Source organism: Apus apus, chromosome 7 (assembly GCF_020740795.1).
Source record: "Apus apus isolate bApuApu2 chromosome 7, bApuApu2.pri.cur, whole genome shotgun sequence".
Taxonomy (NCBI): Eukaryota; Metazoa; Chordata; class Aves; order Apodiformes; family Apodidae; genus Apus; species Apus apus.
Genome location: NC_067288.1, coordinates 10,580,439 through 10,601,646, shown reverse-complemented (window position 1 = coordinate 10,601,646; position 21,208 = coordinate 10,580,439). Strand labels below are relative to the sequence as shown.

Genomic DNA, 21,208 nt, shown 5'->3' with positions numbered 1-21,208 from the left:
CAGAATGACAGAAACTTGGGAACTCAGCTGTGTCTTAGCCAAATCCCCAGCTGAGATTAGAACTGAGCTTGAACCTCAAAAGCAAGGGTAAATCTGAATTTGTATCCTCAGCTCATGCTGGAGCTCAATGCAGCCAGCCAAAAATCAATGCACTAAAGCTAGAAGCTTCAGAATTCTGAGTGCCCCCCAACAAGCTTCCTCCTGAATTTTTCACCTCTTTTCTTTGGCTCTGAGCATTACTTTTCTATCAGTGATATACTGGTGTCACAGGAGGTTGTATATCCTCACAAACAACCCTGAGGACCCTCATTAACCTGAGAAATGCATTTGAGATCTTGACCATTATGCAAATAAGAGGTACAATTTGTTCTCTTTTTCTGAGTAGCATTATTGATTTATGCAATTCCAGGTTAGTCTCAACAGCATACTTTTTAATTACCAAAAAAAAAGAGGTTGCAGAGTTAAAAAAAACACAACTTAACTGTAGTTTTTGATAAATAAAAAAGTAGGTGCAATTGCTCCTAAAGGTGTGATATGGTAATTATATTGACCATACAACACCTATTCAATGCTAATCACTGTAGTAAATTGAATGGAATGAATGACAAAGTATTTCTTGTCCTAGGATTGATTACATAAGCTAAAAATGCTTATTTTGATATACAAAAAATAGATTGTTCACTGGGGATTTTATTCAATTATAAAGTTTTTAAATACCTCAAACCACGTCGTTTCTAAAATCCATAGTGACAGATCCTTCCAAACACATTAGTTTTCATCAGCCCCTTCATACTTCTCAGACCCAGCCGTGACTTGGCCGCTGCAGGGCAGAGGGAGCGAGGTCTCCAGCCACCCCCACCAAGGCAGGCTGATGTTGGCTCTGCCTGGGCAGCTCCAGGGCTCCACATGTACCTTGGCACTTGCTGCTGTACTTCCTGGCACTTCTCTCATTTCCTTCATATAACAGGAATAATAAGCTGAGGGACATTTTAAAAATCACTTATACAAAATCCTTTTTCCTTGCAGCTCACCGAAAATCTTGCTGAAAGAAGAGCAAAATTAAATCAATTGAGATGATGTTACTGCAGCAATGGTAAATCTGTGGCACAGATGCTGGCATCTGACATGGTGCTTCATCAATGGCATGTGTACAAGAGTTGGGACTTCTCCCTGCCACTGCCAAAATAGCAGGATATTTCAATGAGGGACAGGAGGGAGACAAGTAAATATAGAAAGGCAGGGGAAGGAAGAATCCTTGAATATTCTTTGAGGATGCTCCCCAGGCATCATCAATGAAAGGACATTGCTGAATATTACCAAAAAGTTATTTTTTTCCCTCCACTGAAGACCAAAAAAAAATATTTAAGCTTCCCCTTTGATTTTTAACCTTACAGAAATACAGTTCAGAAGAGTGTGTTTTGTACAAGGGATTATGCTGATTTGACACTACATTCCCATCAAGTTTTTACACTCCAGCTGTTAAGCACCAAGCACCCAGAATCTCAGTTGCCATGAAGTTTCTTCAGAAACTAGGTAGAAAAAATAAGAAATCAATTTAAGGCCATCAACCAAAACAGACAAACCCCCATCTTCATCTAGGAGTCCAGAAGGACTTTGAATATTTTCTCTAATAGGAACCACTGCTCCTGTAAAGGCTGGGGGCAAGCAGAAAAGACTGATGTTTTGGCAAACATAATAAAAAAAATATAAAAATAATCTAATAATGAAAAAAGGTAGTGGGGTTGTTGTTTGTTGTTTCTGTGCGTGTGTGTGTGTTGTGGGTTTTTGTTGTTGTTGTTTGCTTTTGTTTTGTTTTTAATCTGGTAGAAAAGATGTCATATCAGTCTGAATTTCAAGCAATGTGTGTGTATGAGTGTGTGTTGTCCAAGTGCAGACCTGTCTCTCTACTCCCCAGTGTGGCCAGGATTGGCATCCAGAGCAGGCTGGAAGAGAGGAAGCCAAAACCACAGCCAGGGCTACAGCTCATCTGCAGCTCCAGGAGGGGTCTGCGTCTGTGTCAGAGAGGCAGATGAGCTTGCCAGAGAATGGAGTGGGCAAGGATAGATCCTGTAACAACAGGTACCATTCTGCCTGATGGATACTTTTGCAGCAGAACAAAGGTGGTGGGCATTGCTTCTGTGGTCAGACCAGCTGGTCTCTCCTTTGTTACAGACGAGAGAAACAGTCTTAAACCCAAGTCATTGACTGCCTCCTTTGATCAGTTTTTGTCTGGAAACCTTTAATGCCAATTCAGCTTTTCAGGAAAAAAATCCAAACCTCTGCAAGTCTCTGCAAATCATCAATTCATTTCAGCAAACAGAAGGCCTGTAAGCACAGTAACTCCCATGGGTCTGTTGCAGGGGTTGACACTGTTACTTTGGTGCATACTATGTATTAAGCCACCAAAATTCATAAATCCCAGGTGTATTCAGTTGGCCAAAAAGCCTCTAAGAACTCATACAAATGGCAACTGGGCATAAAAGTTACATGTTTGCATTTGCTCGTCCATGTTCTGGTTATCTTAAAAAAATAAACTTATTTTCCAGATGGGACTTCAGACTCATTGGTAACCTCCATTTCTCATCACGCGCTCCAGCAAATGTGGGTGGCTTCCTTATCAAGTTTGTTGATTTGTGTGGTTACCAGGCTAATGCAACTGGCTTGAAAGCTACTAGACACTTACAGAGAGTGAAATAGTTGTGGACAGCAAGCCCCTATTTCTGAACAGAAATAAAAAAATCTGGAAAAGATGTGCTGATTGTTTGCTTTGCAATATTAAGTAAAATTCCCAGACCTTTTAGGAACATGTAACAAGTTCAAAGGGGACACACTTTCTAGTGAGACAAAACTTCCTAGGTTTTAATTTCTAAAAATCAAGTCTTCCTCTCCCAAAACCTGGATGCTCTCTGTAGACTTAAATACTTCATTTTGATTCCTCAGCAGCAAGAATGAAGATCTTGAACTGGCTAATACAGAGCACTAACACTCTGCATGATAAAGCTTAAGAAAATAATTTGTTTCTGTAGTTCATTTATTCTAAATGATATTGTTTTATTTAATCATTGCAGAAAGTGTTTGATTTTCACCTATAGCTATAGGGAGTTGTCATTTGAGTACATCAACCATTTTACCAGGCAAAAAAAGTACTTAATTAACCTTAAGTTAAATAGATGAAACAAAAAAAAAAGAGCTAAAACTACATAAGTTAAGACCTGGACATATTTCCCATTATGATCTCAGCTATTCCGCACACTGTACTGCCTGTTCTAGAGCCATGCCACGCTTTCTGACAAAGGTTTTCCAGCCCTTTAACAAATCTATGTGATTGGAGTCATCCTGGTCACTTAAATTCAGCTGTTGATATTGCATTGCTCTTTTTCACAATAATGTTAGCAATGGAAAAGACCTGAAGGGTTGTGAAATATCCATCTTTGGAGACAGTCAGAACTTGACTGGAAAATGGGCCAGGTGACTTCCAGAGAACCTTCCACACAAAATTGTTCTGTGAATCTATCAACTTTGGGGTTTGCAATCTAATAAAAAAGTTGATTGAAGTATTTTTATTTGCCTGTAGCTTTGGACAATTATATTTTAAACCAAGAAAATCTGAATGTGGTCAGCCACACTTAAGTAGGATCACCTCTCAGACAGGAACTGGCTCAAGGCAGAAGCCTCTTAACCTAATAGCAAAAGGTCTCCCACCATCAACAGTTTTGCCCAGGCATCCAGAGCTGCTCTTCAAAGTCTGCCTGCCACCTGCTCTCCTCCTGCATGTTATTTCAAGTTGAAATATCTATTCAAGTATAATTTTTCACCACAAGAACACACAAAAAAAAATCATATTCCTCTTCAGTGCAGCTTTAAAAATGCAGATTGCTTTTTAACTCACTGAGGCTCTGAAATGTTTTCCAAAGCATTTTCTGTATAACATCAGAGGGGTTTTACTCAACCCACCAGTTTAAAGGTTTCTTTTAAGGGTGTTCATATATTAAGTGGTTACTGTGGGATCAGTTAGCTAATGAGCATGGCAGCCCAGAAGGAAGATGTGCAAGATGCTGCTACCCACTCATATGGAAATTATTTGGACAAGGAAAACTGCCCTGCACATGTGCCTCCATCCACACTGGGCACAGAGATGTACGTATCACTTGGGCTGATCTCCAGCAGTGATCTCGGAGAGCACCAGCCAGAGAGGAGGAAAAGGGCCAAATGCACAAAGCGGTTCCCTTTGGCAGCATCCCCAGAAATGTTTTACTGACGTTCCACCACTAAGATGCTGGCAGGCTTACAACTGGCAGAGACTGAAGAACACAACATTGTCATACAGTGTGATAGCAAAGAGCTGGACTAATAGGCTCCTAAGCACCATCTGATTACTTTGGCTGTGAGAGTTATTTCCATGCATCACAAACTCTAAGAATTAAAATCTCAGCTCCTCAAAAGATGCGTGTCAAACTACTTTAAATAAATATTTAAAAAAAAAAAAAAAATACACCCACTAAAATCAAACCTTTCCTATAACTGATGAAAGGGATGAAGACAGCCTTTGCTGAATAAGACTGCCTGGCTCTTGAGCACTTAAATTATCAATGGTGTTAGGAACATTGCTTACGTATGTTGAAGGTATAATGGTCTCTAACATGTAAATCTCCAATCACAAGATTCTTACTAGGGAAAGCTATTTAATCACAGCAAGAACCTGCTTGTGTTTAAAGAAGGCAGTTGAAAGTTCAAAATAGTTGTAAGAAGGTATGTCAAACATAGCCAACTCATTAACCCCTTGCTTGCCTTAACACCCTTGAGAGCTGTGAATTGCAGGAAAAAGACACTAGCAATAAAATCTTTTCATCTGCCTGTGCTTTCTCTCTGGGATTCAGTCCTGCATATAAATACACAATATTATTCCCAACCAAACTATCTGCTTTACATTACAAAATGAACGATTCCCTGTTTGAAGGGGCTGCCAGTTATCAGTGTTAAGCATAAAGGAATATGTGCTATTTCAAATCCCAGGCTGCTGACAGTCACTTCTAAGGCATCTGAAAAAAGTGACTTGAATTAGTTATAATAGCAAGTAGGTTGGATCATCCATTGTTCCATTTCTACAATTAAATCAAGATAAGAAATGAGCTTCAGTTAAGTAGATGCAAATGATTGACCCTGATTGAGAGTCACGCAGACTCAACCCTTGCTGCTTTAAGGACTGAATTACAATACTCCAAAATAAGGGAGGTATAAAATAGGGTAATGTGAAAAGCATTTTAGGAAGAAGAGCTGAGACATCCCAAGCAGATGGGACATGTTTAATCAGAATATAAAACTTAGCTGAAGTAGAGTTTTATTGGTACAGGCCTGCCAGAGAATACCTCTCTTGGATAAAAGTGACTTTGAATGCTAATAACTGCTGCTGATGTAGCCCAGAATTAATGTGTTGCCACAAAGCAATTCAGTCAGCTGAGAGATACACTGCTTTTTTAATCAGGTGTTTACTCTCTTTATTCAGCAGCTGGGAGACATAAGATATCCCCGTATTCTTCTTCAGCTTAATACTTTATTTCATGTTAAATTTCTCACTTCCCTACAATCAACATGGCTGATTCACAGCATTATGGCTACTCTATCTGTGCTCCAAGTACAAGTAATCATTTATGAGTTTGTGTGTTGTTTTTTTCTTGAGCTTTTGAATCTTATTCTTTAAAAGTGCAAAATACTGCATTTTTTTCAGAGAAAAAAAAATTCCCATCTCAGAAAAAAAATCCCATCAGAGAAAAAATCTGCCCCATTAAAAACATATGACAGAATTAGTAATTCAACATTAAGACATCAAGCAAGCAGAAATAAGACCTGTCCATACCTGCCCAGAGAGACACAGTACAAAAACCTCAACAGAAGAAAACATGGTGCTAGAAAATCAAACTTTAAAGCACTTCAGAAATTCTCCAACATAAATTGAGGTTCTGTTTAAAAGGAATGATGCTGTGAACAAGAAATCTGTATACAACTTTAACTTCATGAAATTGTTGATATTTGAGACACAGTCATCTCTAAAGTGCCTTATTTTTTCCTAAAAGCTAAAAGCAACTTTGCCTTATGTGTTACCATCAAATATGAGAAAAATCTGTAGCATAACTGCCTCAAAGGAAGAATACAGATTTCAAAAAAACAAACATGGCACCTAGAGTCGGGTTTGAGGAGCAAATTTTCACTAATTCTTTTGATATGTTCAAGGATTACATTGATATACCTCAAGTTTGCTGAAGCCACTTCTACTGAGTGACTTAGTGGCTAGTGTGTGTTGTGTTCGAACAAAGATTCATAGAAATGACAAATTATCAAAAATTTGTCAGCTGTTATCTTGAAAATACCCACTGGACGTGAATCTTAAAATAGATTAAAAAAAAAAAGTCTAAAGGTACAAACAACTGCATTCTGTAATCAGGAACTATGTCCAGTAATACAGGATCACTTGTGCAGCAAATCAGGTTTCTCAGAGGTTAACAGTAGCCCTTGAATTAACTGCCAGAATAACCAAGGAAGCAAGCCAGCTCTTTCTCAAAACTACCTTTTCTAACACACTCATAAAAATATTTACCAACATAAGCAAACATCTTATCACATGAAAGCATTTCAATGTTTATACAAATTTCCTATGGGGAGAACATGAAAGAGAGAAAAAACTATGTAATAGATTATTCACATTGCTAAGTGCTCTGCTGGCGAACACTCTGGGCCATTGGTACAATTAGATGGAATAGTTCAGGTCCAGCCCTAATCTAATAGAGTTTCATTATTTTTATCACATACATTTCCTGAATGAAGTAAAAAAACCAAAACAAAACAAAGTGTTTTTAGACAAAAACAAGGATATAGAAAGTAAACATAGTACAATAACAGCCAAGTGAAGTAAATCTTTACCACCAGGGAGTTGAGGAAGAAACTGAGTGGCAACTGAATACCAAATTTCCCTAACTTATCTCAATTACAGAGATAAAAATAAACTCCACCAGTCCAGAAGACTGCAGTGTGTCCCGTGTTATTACTTCTTCTACACAGGTGTGACAGTTTGGAGACTACACCCATGTCCACTTTTCAATTCCACAATTCCATTCAGCATGGAAAAGAACCTTTAGTATGGACTGGAGCATTCATTCTCTAGCAGTAGCCTCAGAGTTTGGCAGAGACCATTTCTGGAAAACTCTGGCAGAAAGATCATTGCATACAGTTACTGAATGGTTAACCCTGGAGAAATAATAGATTTACTACCAGAAAAGTCATTACCTTTTCAGTAAGTTACTTCACAGAAACTTGTCTGAGTAAGAGCCTGGGAGTCCTGTTGCACATGCACAAATATAAAAACTGCTGTTTCTCTTGCTGCCAGTCCAAAACACTACAGAGTCAGTTTTAAAGGTAATTCTTTTCAAGCAAAAACAATCAGTTCACTGCTTAAAAAAAAACAACAAACAGCCCTAGCAAGAGGAAATGTGGAGAGGAGAGACCCCAAAAATAAGCTTCTAGGAAAACTGTATCTCTCCTAGGAGCACAAAAAAGCACTGGGCACAACTCAGGGCATTGCAACCAAGCAGGCAAGACAGCCTCTGAGGGAGCCATCCCAGCCACATGAAAATTCAGAGTGCCAGCGGCCGTGTGCCAAGACCAAGAAAGAGACAGCAGACATGAAAGGTGGGTCTGACCACACACAGTACATCTTGGAGAATCAGACCTGGAAACAGTGACTGGGAGCATGTAATCAGATCCTCAATCTGCTTATTGCTCTCCAGACAGCAGCATAACTGTTCTTGTAAAAAACATCATGACAGTTCATGTTTTGGAAGAAGTACCTCATGAGGCACTGCAGAAACAAGAAGTTCTGCAAACCTCACTTTCACTTGAGTTTTCACCATGTCTGTGTGAGCATCTAGTTTCAACCAGGATGTATCTTGCTGTCACTTTCTCCATTTTCATTAATGCAAATGATGTTCTACATAGTGTCTTCCAAGGGACTAGGGCTTGCAAAAACAATTAGCTTTGGTCTTGTGGATTAGCCAAAGTAAGAAGTACTGTTTGGTATTTTAACATGACCTTGTTTCCTTCTGGTTTGTTTTTGGTTTAGTTTATTGGTTTATGTTTGGTTTGTTTTTCTTCAGAGGGGGCTCAAAATGATAGGTTTACCATCTTATGCTCTTACAGTATTTCAAAACTCTCACTTGAAACAGTATGCAAATCAAGTTTCTGTGTCTGGAGCTCCCATCCTAAATATTCTATTTTAACAATTTCAGAAGTCAATGATCTGTGCTTTACTACATATTAATTAAATCTGTCTGTTATATATCCCTTATAAAAATTTAAGCTCATGCTCTTGAAAAGTACAAGTGCTAAGAAAAGGGGGGATACCTACAGGATAAAAAGTTATTAGAGCTATAAGAGTTCATGCAATCCTTATTCTCCCTAGGATTTTTCAATTATGCCAGGTTTGGGGGGGGGGGGGGGCGGGCATTAAACCATTGCTCCAGCAACCCACTCTGTATATAAGGCAGACACAGCAAGGTATTAAAACTGAGAGGAAGGGATTTTATATCTACAATACATACTCCTCTGATACATTTGAAAAAGAACTATGTTTTATTATTATTTAACCTCCTATGCAACTATGCTTAAAAAAAAAAAGTCCCAGCCTTATTCTCAGCACTGTGCATGAAAAGTCAAGTCCATGGCCAAGTCCTGCCATGAATCTCTATTGTGAAAATTAGAGTAATAATTATAAAAAATGCATATCTAATAGCAACGATTTCCCCTTACCCTAATTCACAGAGTGCAGTTTCCCAGGCAACCGACTAGTCCAGAGAGCCTGCAGACCTCTGAAAATTCTTCACCAAAAATATGAACCATTGTAAATTCAGCTTACATCACCCGACACAGGCTTGCTTTTCTTAGCCACCTGGCATGCACTGCTCTGCAGTAATCTCTGGACTTGCTGCAATGGACACTTTATAGGTTCAAACACAGTATACTAATTAACTTTGATTTCCCAAGGCAGTATACATCTTTTTCTGTTTTTGGTTTGTTTTTTTTGGTTTGTTTTTCATTATATATATTTTTTTAAAAACCCAAAAAATAAAAATAGGAACACACAGGTTTGTGAGCCCCCTCACTCCCTTCTTCCCGACTGCTTTCCTTGCACACGGCAAGGAAGAACCTTTCACAACACGCAGATTTGACATCTCTTAAGAAACTTTTGGACTGACCTGAATCATTTATTCTGTCCCATAAGGTCAAAACCTACCTATAACACTAGTGAAAAAAAAAGCCAACAAAATGGGTATTTCTGGCATTTAGAATCTTCATAAGACTAAAGCCTTCCTAACCATCACAAACATGCAGAACCGCAATTTTGTTATTCTAGGATTATTACATTTAATTAGAACTAACAACAATATCAAAAAGCAAAATATACCAATTCTGCTAATTGTACCTTCACTGTTGTAAAGCATACACAAGGAGAAAGCAAACTGTGAGCTGCAAAGAAGAATCACAGAATGCTTTGAGTTGGAAAGGACCTTAAAGATCATTGAGTTCTAACTCCCCTGTGTGGGCAGGGACACCTTCCACTAGAATAGGCTGCTCAGAGCCCCATCCAACCTGCTCTTGAACAGCTCCAAGGATGGAGCCCCCACAACATCTCTGGGCAGCCTGTTCCAGTGTCTCACCACCCTTACACTGAAGAACTTCCTCCTGACCTCTAACCTAAATCTCTCTTCTTTCAGCTTAAAATCATGACCCCTCGTCATCTCACTGCAAGACCCTGTAGAAAGACCCTCCCCAGCTTTCCTGTAGGCCCCCTTCAGGTTCTGGAAGGCCACTTTTAAACTGGCTTTAAACCCAGTTTAAAGCCCTGTCAATGAGGGCTGCTAACTTCTGGGAGAATATCCTCTTCCCATACCAAGACAGGGGCACAAACATCTTTCCGCTTCCAAGTTTTCCTTTGTGGAGAGTCTGAAATGGTAAACCAGGTCTACAGTAAGAGTCTCACTGTTATATGCCCATTCCTCAGCTGAGCTAAATGTACATCACAGATAAAAGTAAGGAGCAAACTAAGAGCCAGTTATGTCTTCCTATTTTTTTATTTGATTTTATTTTTTAATATCTCAGCACTAATGTAAACTATGCCCCTTGAAGTCTGATGCATGTCATAATGTGTTTGGTTTTTTACATTGCTCATGCACCTTCTTCACAGTCTTGCCAATGAGGCAGTGCAAGAATCAGCATGTCAGAGACTCCTCACAGCAGCGAAATTCCCATTTGCCTCTGTAGGCTGCTGCCTGTCTCCACATTCTAGACAGATGGAAGACAAGTTTACAAACTGAAGACAATTTACCAAGATCTAAGAGTTCAGCTGAAGACTAAACATGTATTTTTCTTACAGATCACTCACATACACAGTCTTTGACATAAAATTTCTCAATGGAAAATTGTCATAGATAGCATGACTGAAAACTCATTTTTAGGTTGTAAGTTATACATATTAGCTCCTTTATTTTGTATTAGCCTCTAGTGCTTATTTAAAGATAGAGGTTTACAATAAAACAGAACGCAAGGAAAAAGACATTATGAAATAGGTCTAATACTTTTCTTCTTATTTTTCAGTTTGCCATCATAAAAATAAGGAGGCTTATATTTACTATTGTTTCTCTAGATCACTGTAAATACAAGGTAAGATCTGATACCTGAAGTCATATCTGCATTCACTGTTGCCCTCCCAGTGTAAAACCTTTAAGGCTGGCCTAAAAATACACTAAGATTCCTGGGTTGACGGAGAAAATCCATTAGTATAAAAGGAGTGAGTGGAATACTTTATTTCCTTTTGTAGCTGTTCTCTTTTTACTAAAAAATATATACATGGTGTTTTCCTAAAAAAAAATAAAAATAAATTGGATTTCAGCTTAGTGTCACACCCAGACACACACACAAAAAAAAGGTTGCCAAAGAGTTAAAGGCACAAGAACAATTAACACTTCAAATCAGAAGTGTCAGCACACCAAGGTGGAAGGAGTGTGAATTTCTGCTGTACATCCTGAGTTTCTACTGCTGCAGAGTTTCAGTTTTCCCACTTCCCTTTTTTTCTCACTTTCAGATTTCTGCTGCTGGGAATTATAGAGAGATAAGATTTAGCATAAGATGACACTACACTGTTTCTAATCAGAGCACTTGCATACATGATGCCCACCTATGTTTTCCAACAGCCATTTTAATTTTAGGAACATATATTTGGATTACCACTAACTGAATTTATTTTAAATTGAGATTACAATGTCGATTCAACTTTACTATCAAGAGGCATTTCACAAAAGAGAAAACAATGAATTATTAAGAATTTGCAAAAGAGCTCACAAGTCTGATAATGTCCTCTATGGAATTGCCAAGTAGTCTAGGAGAATAAAGCGATACTGAAATGAGGGAATTCTACCTACAGGTGCAGTTGTATATAACATCTATTATTCTCTACAAACGTAGGAGCTACTGAGAAATAGTCTGCTTGGAGAAAATGGCAGAAAACATGTGCAAAAACAAGGCTTTTGGGAACTAGTACAAGAATGGCAAGAGGAAACCATGGAAGGCTTAGCCCTGAGACTGAAGAGCTAATTAAGATAAAAATGCAAATCAAGAAACAAACAGTTTATGCAGTTAGAAGACCTCATTGTGGTCATATACTGCTAATCTGGGAAATGCAGGAAACACATCAGTGGGAAACATGGAGCACATCTATCATATGAGCAGCCTGACTGCCAAGTACATAAAAGCTCACAATAGGCCACACAACTCAAGATTCAACAATTATTTTTCTTTCCTTGCATCTAGCTGGTGTCACCTCATGAGGAAGAACCTGTGGCTCTCAGCCATCCTCCAAGGATGAAGTAAATAACCTCATTATGATAAGTTATCTTTTAAGCCCCATTTAGATCAGTGTTACTTTCTGCAGGGTGTGAGATCACACCAACAGTGGCAAATCTCAATATGACACCAAACTGTTAATGCACCATTCCTGTTTCAACATGTTCATGTGCTGTGAATGAACACTAACATAGCAAACACCATCGTTGATTGCTCAGCACTCTCAGTGAAACTTCATGGGCAATGTCCTGAGAATTTGGCAGGCAGGGAGGCAATCTGGTGTTTATAGTACATGGCACATGTATGAAATGCTTCTACACTAGTGCTGAAGCTAGCGAGCAAAAGGTCCCAGCTGTCAAGCAAACAACTATCAACTGTCATGCTCATCAAAACCTGCATGTGTCTGCACCTCCTTGGATGAATGCACCTTCCCCAGGCACCCACAAACTCCAGTGGCTTGTCTGAGACAGTACTTAATGTCTTCATACTTTTCCCCTCTTTCTGTTAAGCAGCTGACCACTCTTTTGCAGGGAAATAACACTTATGAACTAGGCAGAGGAACCATAGAACAGAGTTTCACAATTTCAAGATACACAGATAGATACATAAGGGAGAACCCTGACCTCACTGCCTGTCCTCTCCATATTGTTTCTGATTCCCATTCACTCAGCAGAGACTACGTGGTGTCAGTCTTCTTTCAGAATGTCAGGCATTTCAGCAGTAGAGTGATGTAAACAGTAATAGTAATATCTGACTTTGAGAAATAAAGTTTCTATCCACATAAATACTTGAATTTTTTTTTCTTTACTCTTCTATGTTTCTCTTCATTTATTTCTTCTGATTTAAGACAGAAAACAAACTTTAGTAAGTTCTTTAGTTATATGTTAGTAGTCACAATTTTAGGTTTTAATAAAAATACAAATAGGGCTACTGGAGACACCAATTTTTCCCTGAAAAGTATAAAAAAATCTCAACACTTGCTGGGCAAGCAGATGGGAGAATTCTAATAAAAACCAGAATATTCCTCAAAATATCATGGATTACTTTGCATGTAGGTCAGCTGCCCTGTGATGCTCTGTATTCTTGTGAGATATGAGCAATCTTGACTGAGAGTTGAAGAGATCAGCTAATCTCTATTAATCATCCAATATCATACAAAACTATGACCACAGGGTAATGGAGGCAGAGCCCACTGTTAAAGCAAGGTGTATAAAGCCCAACTGGGACACAGAAGAATGGTAGAGCAGAGAATTGAGCTTAGTTTATCCATGCCCAAGAAACAGCCTAAGTAATTTTGTTGAGATCCAGAAGGGAGGCATTGTAGCTCCAAGTCAGCAAATGAGTCACCCCCACGACAGCAATGTGGATCTTAAACTCCTACATCTTTCCCAATACGGATCTATTTCATCCATTTTTATGGACAAAAGGAGGAAAGATTCAAATTCAATATCACACCAAGGTAGAAAAAAATAATTTTTGTACCTTGAAGATTTTTAATCAGGAAACTCTTATAATTAATTTATAATTATCAGTATTCCTAAAGCTAATTCATGATAAAAACTAAAAATTAACAACTTTGCCAAGGCCACTTAGCTTTCTTCACATAAACAACTATTCTGAAATAAGGGGTAATCTTAATTTTATATTTGCATTTCATTTACTCTCAATAAGTTAAGCTGCTCATACGACTACTACAGCTCACTGCTGATTCAAAGTGCACCTTTTAAGATGGTACATTATCAAATTACTTGAAAGACACCTTCATTCTTCTTCCCCAGACTCTTTTTGCCCTTCCAAACACACTCTACTCCCCTAGCTCCCAGGTCTTTGTCCCACTCTTCAAAGTAGAAGTAGTACATTACAAAGCAGAAATAACAAGCTAGTCCACTAATAGTCTTGGCTGCCCAGCTCCTAACAACTGCTCCTGGCTCTCCTTGCACCCGCTCTCCCTGCTGCTCCTGAGATCCAGTGCGTCATCTCTGGGAAACGCAGGCTCTTCCTCTATTACCAGCTGCTCTTGAAGTCAACAACAATCTGCAAACTGGAAAGAATATATCTCTCTCATAGAACCATATTTTCTGGCCAGCCCCAATCATTTTTTTCACCTCTTAGGGTTTTGACTGCGTCATTCCTTCTCCTTTACCCTTGAAAATGACAAACACAATTAAACCTCATTTTCAACAAACAGCAAGCAAAATTTTAATTTTTACAGTCTCAACATACAACTTTTACAGTTCAGGCAAAATAAAGCAAAAAATCCCAACAACCTCATCAGTTTCCCCTAAATCCATATATTCTCATGACACTACACACCTCAGAAAGCTAAGTTCTTAATGTTTTGGCAGAAATAATTGCCTCTCCCCTGACAAGGTGTCAACTTTCAGGCTGATGCCATATGAGAAGACAGAGATTAAATCTTCCAGATTTATAAGAGAAATACTGCTCACCCACCCTCAACTAGTGCCCTGCAACATACACTGACAATAGAAGATATTTGAAGACCTCTCCCCCACCCTCAATAACTTTTAAAATTATCCATAATATTAAAAAACGTAAGATAGAAAGTAACTGCTTCTCACTGCAGTCTCTCCTGTTACATACAAGCCTTTGGCTTTCTGCATAAGCTTCTTGTGGTTCTGTCTTATTTTCCATTTCTCTGTTAATGTGTCTCCATCCCTGGCCTTCATCAGGGTTCCTCTACAGACCTTTCATACGTATGATATGAAATACTTAAGCAGGCTGCTAAAAAGGGAAGGATAAAAAAACAAGCAAAAAACCCACCACCATCACAAAAACCAAACAGGGTTGTGTGTGTATAGGTATGCATATACACACACATATTTGATAGTTTCCAAACTTTGCTTCTAATTGTATGTGCAAAAGCAGAGCATCCAACAGGTTCTTGCAAGCATTTTAAGGAACTGAGAGAGTACAGAACTGGCTAGATGAAGCTGATGTTTCCTGCATAAGAAATTCTGTTTATCTTAAAGGGACCTTGCTTGTTTTCAAGGGATAAAGAGCTGGTAAGAAAATACCAAGATAAAAGCAAATGGAAAAAGAGACCTTCAGAGCATAATTAGAGGCATGACACATTCATTTTAGATTTGATACACACAGAAAAACCCTTGAGATACTTTTCATATAGAGTTACATAATGGGAATACCCAGAGAAAGGAGAATGAGCATCCTATGAGTACAGAAAATCATAAATAGAGCACTCCTCTCCAGTGTCACAGCACTGCATCTGGGTGTGGTGTTTTAGAAGGTGCTTCAGTCTTGGAGCAGCACCCACGTGACACTGTTCTGGCAGAGGGGAATGCTGTGCCCTGCCCAGCCAGACCCATCAGCTCTCTGCTGGGTGGATGTGCAGCCTAGTTGGAAACCATCAGCAAGTGGCACAACAAGCTGCTGCCGACTGCATCCAGGTGATTACTGTGCGTATTACTGAGCCTCCAGTGCTACATGGTACAGGAAAATGTTCTGCCCAAGAGAAGGACTGCTAGAAATCATGAGACCCAGATGGAGACATATTGCAGGGCATGGCACAGATCAGGCCGTGCATCAGGACGGAGAAAGGAGGTGCTTTGCACCTCTGAAGGCAGACTCCATACAGTACAGCAAAGCCTTTTACCAGCAATAGATGTAATTGATATTCCATGGCTAGCTAGATCAAAAATGCCACAGAAGGTTAATCCCTGTTTCCAGGAGAAGACCGAGAGACGTGCACAAAGGGATTATGCAGTAATCACAGCAGATTTCTAAAATAATGTAATGAAACAAACTCAGGTATTGAGGCATACTGGGGACAAACCTAACACTAGTGCCCAGTTTTAAAACAGATGCATAACAGGAAGAGACACACAAATGATAAGAGTGCTCAGCAATTGGGGAAAATGCTGCAAACCTTAAAATCCCAGCTAAGCCTCAGAAGAGGCTGAATCAGAGCTGCTCATTTTTCATGATAGAAATTATACAACAACATGGTTTTACTTCGGTCATTGAGGGATGGACTATGTGACTAATCAAGAAAGTGAAAGACCATTTTTCCCAAGCCAGGTGACATACATTGAGCACAGATGTCCAAGGGACAGTGCAGAAGAACTCAAGTGACTGGCTAACAAACAGAAAATTAAACATATTTTCCTGCCTACCCACAAAATAGCAGTAAGGCAGAGATGACGGAGTGCACGAGGAACATGCAATTAAACTTCTAACATTTTTCTCATTAAAATACCCTTTCATTAAAATCTAAACCAAAATTCTTTCTAAAACAAGGTCAATTCTGATATATCTCACAGCTGAAATAATTACCTATTAAAAAATTAAGACATCTCAAGCAAACTTTTTCAGGCTTATTAAATAAATACAAAGACAACATCTTTCATTTGGGAAATGCCTGACCCCTTGTTGACAGATGATGGGAGAATATTGAGGACACATATGTCTTGTCTTTTGCTTTTTCCAAAGTGCCTCCTCCTGATCTCTTCTAGAGAGCTTTGATCTGAGCAACCATTGACTCAAACAAGTCAGCTGGAAGATGCCTCTAGAGGTCCTGTAGTCTAAGCTCTCACTTGCAGCACAACCACAGATGCCAGACCTGGTCAGCCCCAGTGTTATCTGAACAAGTCCCAAAAACTCCCAGGGATGAAGAAATATCCCACGATCTCCCTGTACAGCACTTTCCTAGTGCTATCCTACCCTCCTTGCAAGGAAGCTTTTCCTAATGTCCAACTTGAACCGCCCAGGTTGTCCCTTGTGTCCATCTTCCCTTTTTTTACCAGCTGTAACTAGCAAGATTACTTGCCTTCATCATCGCCCCAGCTCTCTTCATGCTTAGCCCAAGCCAACCTCTTGTTGATGGAAAGGCAAAAGTAGTGATTACATACTGTACACTGCCTATATTAATGGTATGGTGTACTCATGCTCTGTGAACCCTCAAGCCTGTAGGAAATACAACACTTGGGTATGGCCCCAAGCCAGCACCCCTGCACAGCTCCAGGTCCAGACACAGCTCCAGTCCAGCTGACTCGGTGCAAGGACAAAAGATGCACATATATGCTTGTAAAGTACTTGAAAGGGAAATCCAGACAGGAGTCTGCCCTTCAGCTCCCCTGTTAGGAGGTGTCATACAACCTGGACCTAGCTTTGTGGGGGGTCGTGTGGTTACAGTTATAAGCTCTAGCCCAATATATACACAGAGCATGGAGGTGACAAAGAGGGAATATGGTCTTCTCACCTTTCTGATAAAAATGCACCTGCTAAGGGTTATACTGGATAGTAAAATAAATCTTCAATAATTACATAGCTGTACCAGATGATAAAAACTGTTTCTTTCAAATAACATGCTTAGGTTTATGTGCAAATAAGCCAAGAACAGACTTACTCACATGCTTATAGTTGAGCACAAAGACTTGCTGGACCAGATCCCAAGCGCCTCCTTTATTATCTCTATATCTCAAAATTATTGCTACCTATTCAGATTGCTCAGTTTCTCCATGCTATTTTATTTCCTGCTATTCCAAATATAACTTTTTCCTATTAATTTTAGCAGATGTTTTAATTTATTCTTTTTATTATATTTTATTAATGCCTATCACACAAGCATCTAGGCAGATGGCCAACTTCAAAACCAAAATTTTAGAGAGGAATTAAAAGAACAGTCAGGAAATGGGTTCTTCACAGCTGGGAAGCTGTTATTGTATGTTATATTTATAGTATATAAAAGATACTTGTGAACAGAACAGATGGTAACTTAAGAATTTACCTGAATTTGGATTTTGTCCTGAATATCAGCAGGTCCTTGTAAGTTTGACATTTGGCAGTTTTATTCTTTCAATCTTTTCATTTTCTCTTGTAACATCACACATTCAGGTTCTCTGAAAAGAGATAAATTTATAAACTTCAAAAAAACCCACAACTTTTTAAAGGTTAAGCAATAACTCTACACCGTTCATGAATCCAGCAGGTCAGCATATTTCTTACAAAGTTACAAGCAGCAGCAGTCTCTCCCGTAGATGCAGTACAACACTTTATAACCACACAGCTTCCTAAACAGGCAAGTGTGACAAACATATCAGCTCATCACCTAGGTGTTTCATAAGCCATTTGAAAGTAAACTCTAAATTTAAAACCCATTCAAGTGTTAAAGTTCAAGCCTAGGAGGGCAACTTGAGAAAAGGAGAGCATCTTTTAAAGCAGTTTCTTTATCAGCTGTACCCAAGGTACAGCTCACTCTACCTTTCTGAGGTGACGGGTTTTCTAGAGGAACTCAAAGACTTTTGGGATTTGCATCATGAGTTTTATACATACACAGTAAGTACAAGTTCTTTACACCGAATACACTTGCAGCATCCAAATCTATCACCTGAATTCAATGAGAGATTTTGAATGTTCAGACAGGCATAAGACCCTCATCTCCAGCTCATTTACAAGCAAAAAAATGTTGGTACTTAAACATTAAAATCTGCTTCAGAAAAATTAAGCTGCAACCCCATGACCACTCACTGGAGTGCTCTGTGCTACAAGATCTCTTCACTTGGCACAGCATCACTTGCAGATAGCTAGGTTACTTTTAACAGCATTTTAATGGCCACTTTATGGATATCCCAGGTAGATAGAAATATTTATTACATGTGACTTTTAGCAAAGTGTGTTATATTACAGAACACAAATATTTTTTTTATAAAAGTGTTAAGCTTGAAATAAATTTTAAACAAAAAAGATAAAATGTAGCTTGGTTATACAGAAAATTTCTAGTCTACCAACTTTGGCAGAATCGGGAATCGGCTCAATAAATGACTGGCCTGGCTGAACAGAAAGATTTGGCTGGAGCTCAGGAAGAAAAGGAGAGTTTATGGCCTCTGGAAGAGAGGACAGGCCTCTCGTGAGGAATACAGAGATGTAGTAAGTCAATGCAGGGAGAAAACTAGGAGGGCTAAAGCCCAACTTGAACTCAACTTGACTACTGCTCTTAAACACAATAAAAAATCCTTCTATAAATACATTAATAACAAAAGGAGAAGTAGGGAGAATCTCCATCCTTTATTGGATGCCAGGGGAAACAGTGACAAAGGATGAGGTGCTAAATGCCTTCTTTGCCTCAGTCTTTAGCAACAAAACTGTTGTTCCCCAGACACCCAGCCCCCTGAGCTGGAAAACAGGGAAGTGGGGCAGAATGAGTCCCTTGTAATCCAAGAAGAAGTGGTCAGTGACCTGCTACACTACCTAAACCTCCATAAATCTAGGGGCCAGATGGGTTGCACCCAAGAGTACTGAAGAAACTGGCAGATGTGCTCACCAAGCCTCTTTCCATCATTTACCAGCAGTCCTGGCTAACTGGGGAGGTCCCAGTGGTCTGGAGGGTAGCAAATGTGGCACCCATCCACAAGAAAGGCCAAAAGAAGCATCCAGGGAACTACAGACCTGTCAGTCTGACCTTGGTGCCAGGGAAAGTCATGGAACAGATCATCTTAAGTGCCATTACACACCATATACAGAACAACCAGGTGATCAAGTCCAGTCAGCACGGGTTTATGAAAGGAAAGTTCTGCTTGATGAACCTAATTTCTTTCTATGACAAGATGACCCGCCTGGTCGATAAGGGAAAGGCTGTGGATGTTGTCTACCTGGACTTCCATAAGGCCTTTGACACTGTCTCCACAGCATTCTGATAAAAAAAAAAACCCTGGCTGCTCATGGCTTGGACAGGCATGCACTCTTCTGGGTGAAACACTGGCTGGACGGCCTGGCCCAGAGAGTGGTGGAGAATGGAGTTTAATTCAGCTGGTGGACAGTTACAAGTGGGGTTCCCCAGGGCTCAGTATTGGGACCACTTATTTTAAACATCTTTATCAACAATCTTGATGAGGAGATAAAATGCACCCTCAGTAAGTTTGCAGATGATACCAAGTTGGGAGGGAGTGTTGATCTGCCTGAGAGTAGGAAGGCTCTACAGAGAGACTGGAACAGACTAGATCAGTGAGCCAGGGTCAACTGTATGAAGTTCAATAAGGCCAAGCACCAGGTCCTGCACTTGGGCCACAACTACTGCAGTGTGCAATGCACAAGCCTGCAATGCTACAGGCTCAGGGAAGAATGGCTGGAAAGCTGTCCAGCAGAAAGTGACCTGGGTGTTCTGGCTGATAGGTGGCTGAATATGAGCCAGCAGTGTGCCCAGGTGGCCAACATTTTCCCACAAGCATTATAAACACAGATCAGTGAATCAGAGATCGAGTAACATTAGTTTGTTCTGTTTGTGTATAGTCACAACCCTCTGTAAAAATAAACTAAAATATTTGTTATACATGTGCTCTGGAAAGACCCATGGGCTTTTACTGTGGAGCCATAGAGTCTGATTAAATGTAAGAAAGTCTATTGTATTTAAATACATCAAGGCAGTAGCGCAGATTTTTGTTCCTGACAAGTTTTCTAGAAGTTCATATATATTAGAGAAATTCAGTATGAACACTGACACAAGTGCAACTCTTTTTGTAATGATTTTTCTTACAGATCATCCTAGGAATACCCTGTTTGCTCTATCTAATTATTTCAACACTGCTGCTGAGGTAGGTAGTATTATTAGCCAAATCTTGTTTAAATATACAGCAGCTGAAATATAGTCTTTAATTATGAAATATATAGGCAAGCATGGGAGAGAATGTAAAGCAATGAGAAAGACTATTTTTAGTCACTTCCCAAAACTTAAGCTTTATTTTGCAGTGTAGTTGGGACCAGAATAGAGTTGGGACCTGGAGATGAATTGTCCCTTTAGTGTTATTTAAAATCCAAATTAATTTCAGATTTTTTTATTTATCTTAAAGATTAGCCTTCTAAATCCTGATGTTTTCAGAATTAATCAGTTCCACTGTACTAAACAGGAAATTGCTATGTGGGAAAAATGTGAGACCATCTCAACAATTCTTCCCTCCCCTGGTTTACTTATTTAAAGGGGGGGGGGGGGGAGCATGTTTTGGTTGGTTGTTTTTGTTTTTTTAAGCTTCCATAAAAAAAAACAAAACTGCTTACCACTGATGCAAATTAAAAAAACAAACCACCAAGAAATCATAAAACCCATATACCTCAAAAAAACCAAAACACCCAAAACAAAACTACAAACCACCAAAAAACAACCAACCCCAAACCAAAAGCAACCAAGAAGAAACTCTGGCACTCATATTTCCACTGAAATCAGCGTGGGCCATATTCAACATAGGACTGAAGACTTGAAAGGTAAGTGCTTCAGAACTTTACAGCTTCTGAGAGCATGACGTGAAGGTATCTGGTCACGTTATGGGCCGTGTAATCCCATGCAGAGCAGCAGGAG

At 39.3% G+C, this 21,208-nt stretch overlaps 1 long non-coding RNA gene across 1 annotated transcript in view; it reads right to left on the bottom strand.

Annotated features, from left to right (window-relative positions):
* LOC127386909 (uncharacterized) overlaps positions 1 to 21,208 on the bottom strand; it is a 110,456-nt gene that overhangs the window by 37,664 nt on the left and 51,584 nt on the right. Inside the window, exon 2 of the long non-coding RNA XR_007890012.1 lies at positions 17,651 to 17,762. This is a non-coding gene — a long non-coding RNA (uncharacterized LOC127386909). The remainder of the gene's footprint in view (positions 1 to 17,650; positions 17,763 to 21,208) is intronic.